Genomic DNA, 11,318 nt, shown 5'->3' on the forward strand with positions numbered 1-11,318 from the left:
CAATCAACACTCAATAGCCTGGCATGGTTTAGGTGCAGTTAGAGTAAGGCTGTGTGCATTTCCCTGTCTCATTTGGGTTCCTTATAATTCTGTGGGCCTCCAGCGGTGGTGTGGTGTGAAGACAAAGCACTGGATTTGTAGACACACAGACCCCACGTCAAATGCCAGCTCAATCATATACTATTTATGTGACCTAAGAAGTGACCCAACCCCTCTGAATCTTAATTTCCTCATCCATAAAATGGGGCCATGTGATATCCACCTCATGTGCTAAGCCGTTAAATGAACTTATGTTTGTAAAGTATCTGGCAGATGCTCAAAAAATATCAGTTTCTTCCTCTCTGAAGTAGTGAATCTCCTCACAGATTCAGAGCAGTAATCATTTGAATCATATGATGATAATGTATATTCATCTCTAATGCAATCAGGTAGGGAATTAAAATACATATTTAAATATCTCCTTGTTTTAACTTTTACATGATACAAAACAAGCAGTTTTCCTATCCTAGAAAGATATGCTTTAAATATAATTTATTTAGTCCAATTAGATGGCTATTTTGATGTCCCGTAGACACAACTTGAGTGCTTATATGTCACATATGGCCTAGTACTGTGAGAAGACTTCAGAAATGCTCAAGGCCTGTAGGTGATGGAATAGTCAAAACATGCCCCATCCAGCCAGTCTCCCAAATTGCTACATAACCCCTTGAGACCCTGTGAATCATAGTTTATAAGCAACTATTCATAGATATAGGCATTTTCCCCAGGGTGTTTTTTATATGAGGTTGCTAAAGATCAACTTTAATATGTGTATATATTTTCTTTGCTAAGTATTAACTCTAACACCTGACTCACGAAAGTGGAGGGAGAGGGGAAGGAAAAATCCACTAAGTTAGAGAGGCCAGAGAGACCCCTTGCAGAGAGAGGATGGCAAAGAAAGTCAACCTTTGAAGAAAGGCCTCCCTAAGGAACAAGGACCGTGTGGTCCTGTGATCCTCTGTAATCTAAGTGCCAAGACTTAGTGCCAAGAATAAATGATCCTGGTTGATGAAGAGCAATCTGCCACTTCTAAGCTTTGATCAAAGATCAGAAAACCATCTCGGTGTTGCTGCATCTGACATCTGCTCACATTTTAACAATTTAGTGCCTATAACAGGAAGTACCTATTTTCACCTTGAAATTCTTTCATTCAGTAGAAATATTTTTTGTTTTAAATAATTTAAAAATATAACCAGTGAGCATCTTTAAATTTTCATAATTGGCTCACAGTAAAATAGATTTCTCACCTCTGATTTAGGTGAAATAACTTTGAAATAACTTTGTTTCTGCTTTATATTATTCTACTTTCTCTACCTCAAACAGGAACAAAAATTCTTTTAATAATCAATTGAGCTCATCAGTTTCTTTAATTGAACACTTGCTAGATTCTGGGGATACTAAGATGACTGTGAAAGAGTATCTTCCCTGGAGGAACTCAATTTCTATTTGGGGGTGATAGTGGGGAGAGGGGAACCCAGATTTGGAAAGAGACAATGGTGATAAGAATGACAATAAAAGTATATACAAAGGTTAAGATAAGACAAAAGATAGAAAGGCCAACCCCGGAGCTTTCCAAAAAGGCTTCCACAGAAGAGATAAAGTTGTGGCTTGATTTCCCAGGCCTTGTGAGAGCTTGCCAGTCAGTCAGAGACACTGAAGATACTCATGAAGGACAGTGAAGAAACAGAGCTTAGAACCAAACAGTATGTTTGCATAATGGCACAAAGCTCCATGTGGTTGTGTTAAGCAGTGAATGTGGGAAGGTAGTAGGAGGTGAGAACCAAGAAACAAGAGATAGAACATTCCATAGATAAATAACAGGAGTGACAGGCTCCCAGATGCATTGTCAAGAGAACATATGATGGCAAGGATGGGCTGGAGTGAGATGAGAACCTATTTAGAAGTAGTCCAGGTGGGAGGCTGAGGCAGGCAGATCACGCGGTCAGGAGATCAAGACCATCCTGGCGAACATGGTGAAACCCCATCTCTACTAAAAAACATACAAAAAATTAGCCGGGCATGATGGTGGGCGCCTGTAGTCCCAGCTACTCAGGAGGCTGAGGCAGGAGAATGGCGTGAACCCTGGAGGTGGAGCTTGCAGTGAGCGGGAGATTGCGCCACTGCACTCCAGCCTGGGTGACAGAGCGAGACTTGTCTCAAAAAAAAAAAAAAAGAAAGAGGTGGTCCAGGTAAGAGATATGGAGGTCCCAAATTATGGCAATAACATATCAAAGATGGATGATAACTAATTATAAATCATCTAAAAATGTGAAGTACCATGTAAAACCATACAAAGATATTAATTATTGATATTAATTTTCTGCATGACCTTGGAGTCTGTTGTGGCAACCCACCCCTAGTTTAGTAAATACTTGCTGTGGCCAAGCCAAATGCACAATGCCATCTACAGTAGGCGCGTGCTACCATCACACGCCTTCTCATGACTTCCCAGGATTTACTAGGAAGGCTATTTGTGGAACAAGCTCATTTTAGCCTCTTAAGTATCATAAAATAAACTAAGATTGCCCATTTTATTTTAAGTATCCTGCAGAAGACAATTAACTTTGTTTCCAGCACAAAATATAATGCCAGTATAACTTTTGTGAAACGTAAAATGGTGAAATTTAAGGATATGGCTGAAGATGCCCATGGTTTTATAGGCTTTTCACTTAGATGAATGAATGGATGACTTTGCCACAGCATTTTCAGCATTCCAGGCTTGTGATAAAATGGAATCCAGTTCAAGTTTCTTTTAACCTTCGTTTTTAGGAACCCGTGATTACATATATAAACATTTATCAATATACACGTTTGGAGTTGACAGTGATTTAACATTTTGACCAAATACCTGTGCTAAATTCTTTCATGAGACAGCTGAGGAAATCATTTCTGGAATAATTTTTACTGTTCTTCAGTGTTCCTCAGGCAGGAAGCCACAGGAAACAATGTATTGTGGTGCATATTTCCCTGCAGGATTTGGTATGTCATTCACTGTGGAGAATTTTGCTTTCCAGCTGCCTATAGTTCATATTTTTGTACTTGCTTTTCCCTCCAGGATAATTTGATGAAGTCAGTTCCTCAGAGATAGAAAATATCTTTCTATTTTTTTAAGACCAGATTTGTTTCTTTTCCCAACTGAGAGATAAACTTGATTAAAAAGAAAATATGTAAGTAGCCAGGATTAATTATTTTGACATATGAAATAACCATGATCACAATATGAAATAGTCATTAGATAATTTTAATAATCTAGTAGGGTAAGTGCTTTTGGTTGAATGAAAATAACGTCTGTCAAAATTTTGGATCAGTTTAAAATGTAGTAAATTAGAACCTGGAATATGGAAATGAAAACCACCCTTTTTCGAGAGAACTTCACTATTCTTTTATTAGGTCTGATTTCTACTTTAAAGTTTTTCTACCCTCCTTTTCCTTTCACTTCCCTGCGAAACATTGTCCCACTCATAGACGAGAAAATAGCAGAATAAAATGTTTTAAAATCAGAACTAATATCCTCACGTTAAGCAACTGTTTTTTTTAAACACCTACACCAGTGGATTTTCAACCCTGCCTGTAAGAATCACTGGAGGAACTTTTTAAAAATGCACAGACCTTCACGCCTGTAATTCCAGCACTTTGGGAGGCCAAGGCAGGCAGATCACTTGAGGTCAGGAATTCGAGACCAGCCTGGCTAACGTTGTGAAACCCTGTTTCTACTAAAAATACAAAAAGAATTAGCCGGGCGTGGTGGCACGCGCCTGTATTCCAGCTACTCGGGAGGCTGAGTGAGGCAGGAGAATCACTTGAACCGGTGAGGCGGAGGTTGCTGTGAGCCAAGATCGCGCTATTGCACTCCAGCTTGGGCAACAAGAACGAAACTCCGTCTCAAAAAAAAAAAAAAAAAAAAAAAAAAGCACAGATTTCACCTTCTGAATTACTAATCCGATTCATATAGGGTGGGACCTAAGTGTTCACATTTCTCAGAACCTCCCAGGCTGACTTTAATGTATAGTAGAGTTGAGACCACTGGCCTCTACTGTCCTTTGCATAGGTGTCCCTAGGCTCTTTTTCAACCTGCCAAACCGGATTTCTCTCTCACCCACTTAAAGACTACACTTGGGTAACAGTGACAATCAAGCTCTGTGGTCTCCAAAGTGAGGGGTCCAAGATGATCTATTAGAGTGTGAGAAAAATATGAGAAGTTTATTTTTTAATCACATCCTTTAATGATATATTTTTAAAATATTTTATGATGCACATAATATATTAGTACAATAGATTGGGGGAGGGGAGACAGAACAGAAAACACCATTTTTCCTGTTACATAGATCCCCTCATTCTCTGCTTTCAATGAGAGCAGTTTCAATGTTGGCTTTTTGATGTCTACTGATTGCTGCAGACTTCTCTAGAGCTAAGTATGGAGTTTTATAAGATGCATGTCCTCCACTGAACAGCTGTATTCTATGACCAACCACAGAACAAAATCTTTTCTTTTTTTTTTTTTTTTTTTTTTTTTGAGACGAAGTTTTGCTCTTGTTGCCCAGGCTGGAGTACAATGGCATGATCTCGACTCATCACAACCCTGCCTCCCGGGTTCCAGTGATTCTCCTGCCTCAGCCTCCCGAGTAGCTCGGATTACAGGCATGCGCCACTACACCCAGCTAATTTTGTATTTTTAGTAGAGGTTTCTCTATGTTGGTCAGGCTGGTCTCGAACTCCTGACCTCAGGTAATCTGCCTGCCTCGTCCTCCAAAGTGTTGGGATTACAGGCGTGAGCCACCGTGCCCGGCCTAGAACAGTCTTTCTTCCTAGGTCTTTGTCCTTCCCAGGGTTCCTGATACAGCTTTACCTCCTGATCCCTTCTCTTAGTAAAATTTCTTCTCACCCTTCCAAATTCTTCTAAAACGCACAAGCATTTTTGGGTACAGTAACAAAAGAGACTTTAATATAGAAATGCCACCAAAATGTCCCCTGATGGTAAGAATTTTTGAGTTATAATGACATTGTGGTCACTTTTTTTTTTTCTAAGATAGTTTCACTTTTGTCACCCAGCCTGGAGTGCAGTGGCACGACCTTGGCTCACTGTAACCTCTGCCTCCTGGGTTCAAGCGATTCTGCTGCCTCAGCCTCCCAAGTAACTGGGATTACAGGCATGCACCACCACACCCAGATAATTTTGTATTTTTGGTAGAAATGGGGTTTCACCATGTTGGCCAGGCTCGTCTCGAGCTCCTGACCTCGTGATCAGCCCGCCTCAGCCTCCCAAAGTACTGGGATTACGGGCATGAGCCACTGTACCCGGCCATTAACTACAACAATTAAAAAAAAAAAAACTAGTATGAGAAGGGGGAAAATGGTTGTGGTTGAATGACACGATTGGCCAGGATTAGACAATTGTTGGATCAGAGTACTGGGTACATGAAGGTCATTATTATATTCTGCTTACTTTTTTGTATGCTCAATTTTTCATAATAAGTTAAAAAAACCTTTTGAATCATTTATGGTTCATTTATTTAAAAAGAACCCCTCCTGCCACCTCCCCCTAGCCCAATATAAGGGCACCCCAAACCACAACTCTTGGGCTTGAATAATGTGCGAATCTATTTCAGATATGAGCTTCAGATTGGTGTGAATTCTGCTCCTTCTGAGGCTGATTTCTTCCTTCCTCGCCATCACTGACCACTTTATTTTGTCCCAGTGGCTATCTCTCAACCTGCCCACAATCACTTTCTTATAGTTAGCCTCCTCTCTTCTATCTTGTGTCTTTCATCTGCCTTTGTGGTTTTCTTAAGTCATTTGTTCTCTGCCTCGCCCCAACTCCCCCTCAGACATCAAATACTCAAATGTAGTCAGCATTCTCAGGCCATTTGCTCCCCTCTCCACCTAGTTCTGCCAGGCAGCCTGCCTCCCACTTCTGCCTCCGTTCTGGGGGATGGTGTGCCAGCAGCACCAGAGTAGGGACTTCCTGCCCTTCTTTTGCAAGCTGACCTGGCTCTAGCCTGAGGTCCCATCCTGGGTGCTCTGAGTCTTCCAGTCTCATGTCACAATCCTCCATGAGGGGATTTCAAATACTTGCAGATTGGAAGAAGGTGACCTTTCTACTTTTTTCTGCTGGGCCTGGTGGAAACCACCCCATCCCCTACCCCCACCTTCCTCGTCCTGTAAAATGGGAAGTCTCGATGCAGGTTTCAGAGTTTCTGTTGGGGGACTTTCTAGGATGCCTATAAATTTTCAAGGTTTTGCACCCCTTTTAAATGTATAAGTTCTTCTGAAAGTCCCTAAGGCATTTAGCATCATAGCTGTAATCTCTAATATTTAAAGGATTTCAGGGTCTTCAGATAACTTGGATACACACCATCTCACTTGTACAATTTTTCCCTGTTCTTTTGTAATGTGTACAGCACCTGATTTGCTCTTTCTGTCACTATAGCGGTTCAAAGAGCCACTCTCCTCCACTTTGATACACGCTCCATTTCACTGTTCGAGTATTTTTTTCCCCTAACAACTTTTTGGTCCCCCACCCCTAGCGTGGCTAGGAGATACTGCATCACCACTTCCCTTTCCCCTACTGCTCTGTGACCTACCACGTGAACATAAGAAAAGTGTCCGTCAATGTGAACAAGCTCGCATCACAGTGTTGGGCAGCTGCATTCATTTTGACCTATAGTGAGGCCTGTTGGAGAACTAAGCGGGAGGGACTGGAGCGGGAGAGGGAAGAAGAAACAGATACTTGTTCACTTTCCCTTCTCTCTTTGCACTTCCAATTTTAGAGAGGCTGGAGGCTAATTTCCCAGTTATAACAAGGGCCTTCACTTCAGCTTGTATTTCAAACACTAGGAGAACTAAGCTTAAAACTTTCTAGCCTCACTGGTGATCGCATGACTGAGATTAAATAGAGAAAATGAAGAAAAAGAGGAAGAGAAGAAAAGAAAAGGGAGAGAGGTAGAAGACACAAGCAAAGAAGGAGAAGAAAAGGACAGAATGAGAAAACATTTACTCCCATTTCTTTTTTTCTTTTATTTTTATTTATGTATTTATTTTGAGACAGGGTCTGGATTTGTTGTCCAGGTTGGAGTGCAGTGGTGCAATCATGGCTCACTGCAGCCTTGACCTCCCAGTCTCAAGCAATCCTCCCACCTCAGCCTCTCGAGTAGCTGGGATTATAGGCACACACCACTATGCCCGGCTAATTTTTGTATCTTTTGTAAATACTGGTCTTTTGCCGTGTTGCCCAGGCTGTTTTTTTTTTTTTTTTTTTTTTTCAATTTGTTTCTTATATTAGAAGAAAGCTGGGATATCCTGTGACTTATTAAAATGCACTTCACTGGACTTCTGATGAGGTATTTAAAATGTCCAATTGGCAGGTAAACTATTGCTATGCTAGGATTCATAGGCAAACTGAGGTAGTTTTTCAGATACTTTCTAAAGCAAGAAGTTCCTGATATCGAAGAGGCAGTTTGTTATTGACCATATTGACTTCACAGCACCTCAATAATCTATTTCATATAAGATGTATTTCATATCAGGTTGGCACTTTGACACAATTTTCCAAACCATTGAAGAAAATTGCTTAAAACTTTTTCTTTTGCCTAGGCAGGCAAGACCACCTATATGTTGATAAATCTGGTTTATTCTTTGTGTATAAATCCTGGCAGGAGCATAAAAACAGTGTTTATCTTTTATTATTACAATAGTGATATGTTCACTTAAGGAAATCTAAGAAATATAGAAAAAGTACAAAAAAAGAAAATATACAAATATGTGTAAAAAAGATTTTTTAATATAAATTTTATTGTAGTATAATATACAGAAAATGCCCAAATTGTAAGTGTGCAGCTTGATGAATGCCACAAAGTGAATATACCCATGTAACCAACAGACTAGGACAGCGCTCCAGAAAGAGAACATAACAGCACCCCAAAAGCCTCCCTCATATCCCCTTCCAGGCACTATGCTGAAAGTGATCCTGACTTGTAAAGCATAGATCTTCTCCCCTCAGCATCTGGTTTTAGACTTTTTAATAAATGGAATCATACAATAGTATGTAGTTTTTTTTTGGCGGGGTGCCACCTCTCATCATGCATGTGAGAGTCATTCAGTTTTTGTATATGGCTCTGCTCCACTTCTCTTTTCTTTTCTTTTCTTTTCTTTTCCTTTTGAGACACAGTCTCGCTCTGTTGCCCAGGCTGGAGCGCAATAGTGTGATCTCAGCTCACTGCAACCTCTACTTCCTGGGTTCAAGTGATTCTCCTGCCTCAGCCTCCCAAGTAGCTGGGATTACAGGCACCTGTCACCACGCCTGTCCAATTTTTGTATTTTTAATAGAAACGAGGTTTCACCACGTTGGCCAGGCTGGTCTTGAACTCCTGACCTTAAGTGATCCACCTGCCTTGGCCTCCCAAAGTGCTGGAATTATAGGCGTGAGCCACCGCAGCCAGCCTGTGGCTCATTTTAGTTGTTGTATAGTATTCTATTGTATGAATATACCACAGTTTATTTAAACATTCCATTTTTAGTGGACATTTGTGTTGTTTTCTCATCTTGAGGCATTATAAATGGTGCTGCTATTAACATCTTTATACATATCTTCTAGTGGATATGTGCACTCCTTTCGGAGTGTTGGGTTATGTGGCGAGCATATGTTCAGCTTTAATAGATAATGCCAAACAGTTCTCCAAAGTGGCTATACCAATTTTACACTCTTGGCAGTCATTTTTAAAAGTTCTACTTGTTTCACATTCTTGTCGACACTTCATATGCACAGTCTAAAAAGACAAGTCGATTGAAGGTAATAGTTTACTTGATATTCTTCTTTTACTTAGACAGAGAAGACACGTATATTTATTCTTTTCATGTAAATTCTGCAGGAACATATAGATAATATGTGTGTTTTTTTGTTTTTGTTTTTTTTTTTTTAAACGGAGTTTCATTCTTGTCGTCCAGGCTGGAGAGCAGTAGCGCGATCTCGGCTCACTGCAACCTCCGCCTCCTAAATTCAAACGATTCTCCTGCCTCAGGCTCCTGGGTAGCTGGGATTACCGGTGCGTGCCACCATGCCTGACTAATTTTTTGTATTTTTAGTAGAGATGAGGTTTCAAAGTGTTGGCCAGGCTGGTCTTGAACTCCTGACCTCAGGTAATCCACCCATCTTGGTTTTCCAAAGTGATGGATTACAGGCATGAGCCACCGCGCCCAGCCAAAATGTGTATTTTTAATTGTAATGATGATATGTTCACTTAAAGAAATGCTGGAAAATTTTGGTCACTTTGGTGGTTAGGTAGTGGCATCTTATTGTGGTTTTCATTTTGTATGTTTATCAGTCACTTGGATATCCTGTTTTGTAAAATATTTGCTCAAATCGTTTGCCTATTTTTCAATTGGGTTGTCCGTTTTGCATATTGACTTAGAGGAGCCTTTTTAAACATTCTGGATGAGTCCTTTGCCAGATTTGTAGTGGAAATATCTTCTCCCATTCTGTGGCTTGCCTTTTCACTCTTAATGGTGACTTCTCATGAAATAGAAGTTCTTAATTTTAATGTAGCCCAATTTATCAATTTATTTTGTGATTAACGCTTTCTGTGTCCTGTTTGAGAAATCTTCGCCTATTTTAAGGTCATGGGTATTTTCTTATGTTTTATTCTAAAAGTCATATTACCTTTTACATTTAGATCTACAATACATCTAAAACTGATTTTTATGTGTAGTTTGAGGTAGAAAGTTAAAATTTTTTTTATGTGTGTATCTAATTGATCCATTATCATTTATTGAAAAGACCATTCTCTCCCCATGCAATGTGAGTTTTAAGGGGCTCATGGTATTTTATCATGTAGATGTGACATTTAAGAGTCGAGAGAGCATTTTAGTTGACCGTTTTCTTATTTATTTTCCTTGATATTTGACCCAAGTGATCTAAAAGAAAAATCTATTGAAATGAGTGCTAAAAGTACTTTATTCTATAGAGAATAAGTATCAAAATGCTAAAAACAGCCAAGCATTTGTTAAAATATGGCAAAGTTCTTAGTTATAATTCTCAGTTGACTGTTAGAAGCCAAATAAAAGGTAGATTTTAAAAAGTGAGCCATGACTGGAGACTTACATAAATCAATACTTGTGGGGGGCTTAGGTTAATTCTAGTCAATGGTGATGTTGGCCTTATTTTATTAGATGCACATTAAGCAGATGAGTAATTAAACTACTCTTTAATATATCTGAAGACCAGTTTGGGGAAGGTAGCAAATTATTGATAAAACTTGACTTGAGAATAAATTACACCATTGAAATTTATTGTTACTAAACTACTAGCAGTCATTCACTCAGTGACTTCTTTTGAGGTAGCTTTATTTAAGATAATTTTAAAGGTACTAGAAAAATGGAAACTTAGGAAGAGTTAATCTGACAAAGATGGCTATAATCCAAACTTAGCTAGGAAGTGAGTTCTGTATACAGTAATGATGTATATGTGAACTTTATAAATCTAACATTTTTGAATGGCTAGAACAATAATTTTGCATGGTTGGATTTACTATTTATGTATTTATTTTTGACATGGAGTTTTGCTCTTGTCGCCCAGGCTGGAGTGCAGTGGTGGGATCTTGGCTCACTGGAACCTCTGCCTCCCTGGTTCAAGCGATTCTACTGCCTCAGCCTCCCAAGTAGCTGGGACTACAGGCGCGAGCCACCATACCTGGCTAATTTTTGTATTTCTAGTAGAGACAGGGTTTTGCCATATTGGCCAGGCTAGTCTCAAACTCTTGACCTCAAGTGATCACCAGCTTTGTCCTCCAAAAGTGCTGGGATTATAAGCATGAGCCACCACGCCCAGCCTTGGTTGGATTTACTCTAATGAAGGAAGTGTGAAGTCAATTTCCCAATGGACTTCGCATGTATTATAATATAGCATGATATTGGATGAACTTGCTATTTTAAGCTACTGGGAAAGTGTCAGTGATATTGATTAGCCTTTGACATGGAGTTTTTCTCTCCGTTAAGTATCTACATTGTTATGAAGTCTAATAATGTATTTAATTTTTAAAAATTAATGTTATGGAGCCTGATAGTTCTGCTATTTAAAATGGTTGTAATTAAAATAAGCAAGATGGGTTTGTGATGAATAAACTTAATTTGTTTTGCACTTGGTTGAACAGAAATGATTAATTTTACTTAAAAAAATCTGACTAATCTTCAGTGCATAAAAATGCATTCAAATTCAAATTTAACCTTTAGTAAGTAGTTTTTCTATAAAACTTATATTAGTATATATTTATACATGTTTATCTTTACAC

The 11,318-nt window shown here is 39.2% G+C and overlaps 1 long non-coding RNA gene across 1 annotated transcript; it reads left to right on the top strand.

The window, feature by feature from the left end:
• Positions 1-508: 508 nt before the first annotated feature.
• LOC104668000 lies at positions 509-5,511 on the top strand. The gene is made up of 2 exons (XR_748757.2): positions 509-1,951; positions 2,229-5,511. It is a non-coding gene; the product is annotated as an uncharacterized LOC104668000 (long non-coding RNA).
• The last annotated feature ends 5,807 nt before the right edge of the window (positions 5,512-11,318 follow it).

The sequence above is a fragment of the Rhinopithecus roxellana genome, chromosome 1, assembly GCF_007565055.1.
Source record: "Rhinopithecus roxellana isolate Shanxi Qingling chromosome 1, ASM756505v1, whole genome shotgun sequence".
In the NCBI taxonomy this organism is placed as follows: Eukaryota; Metazoa; Chordata; class Mammalia; order Primates; family Cercopithecidae; genus Rhinopithecus; species Rhinopithecus roxellana.